Raw genomic sequence first — 940 nt, 5'->3', positions numbered from 1 at the left:
GTCAGAGTATAACTACAAAAAGTATACTTAAGGTGATAGTTGAAACTTGTTAGGCTATAATTACTGAAATCTCAACATCCTGACAGACTTCTTCAGACTTCTTAAAATGGACAAAATGTTTGTGCAGATCATTAGAATGGCTGTGAAAGGTAACAATACATTAAGGAAATAAGTGCACCCTGTCCTAACTCAACTCTTTTTGGCTTGGTTTTTGGTTCATTTTAAAACTGTTCTCATTTTGAAGTCTAACATCATTTGTTTGAAATCTAAAGAGAATGCAGACGTTTAAAAGCAGGGAGATGCAAAGAGGGCAACTGAGTGGAGATTGTCAATGAACAAGGGTGCACTCATCGCTTTCAGCTGCCTATTCCTGCATCTGTGCAACTTTCAGGGGCTGTATCCCAAAACTGATTTTGCAGAACTAGAAAATATACCATGAAGATATGAGAAAATCTTAAAATCTTCAAGATAAATAAATAACCACTCAGAATTCCTAATATATGATAAAATATATCAGGAATGAATGGGCAGTGGGGTGGATTTCGCAACATTATTTGACACATACAACTATGAAAATCTGAATGTGATAATGAATTAATATAAATCAGAATTATTTTCAGCTTAAATCTCTTATGAGTCAGGCAAATATCATGGCTGTTACAGATATAACAACAACAAATGACATCTTATCATAGAATATTCATATTCGCACATAAGAAGGGAATCCAGAATGACATGCAACGATAAATTTTCAGCTAATAATTAAGCCTCTGCCTCCACGATAGTAAGGGGATCACTTGGCCTAAACTCTGGGAGGCAGACCTATGCGCAGCTGACTGGGATTGCCTCCACTGCATTTTTCAGACATGGCTGGTGCATAGAAACCACCATACCACACCAACAAAGTGATATGTTTTTTTCTTTATATATAACTCGTTTG

The 940-nt window shown here is 36.0% G+C and overlaps 1 protein-coding gene across 1 annotated transcript in view; it reads right to left on the bottom strand.

The window, feature by feature from the left end:
* The window catches only part of LOC119590859, an 18,630-nt gene that overhangs the window by 2,810 nt on the left and 14,880 nt on the right, over positions 1-940 (bottom strand). The gene's annotated exons all lie outside the window — the stretch shown is intronic.

Source organism: Penaeus monodon, chromosome 27 (genome assembly GCF_015228065.2).
Source record: "Penaeus monodon isolate SGIC_2016 chromosome 27, NSTDA_Pmon_1, whole genome shotgun sequence".
Lineage (NCBI taxonomy): Eukaryota > Metazoa > Arthropoda > Malacostraca > Decapoda > Penaeidae > Penaeus > Penaeus monodon.
This window is presented reverse-complemented; position numbering and strand designations above follow the sequence as displayed.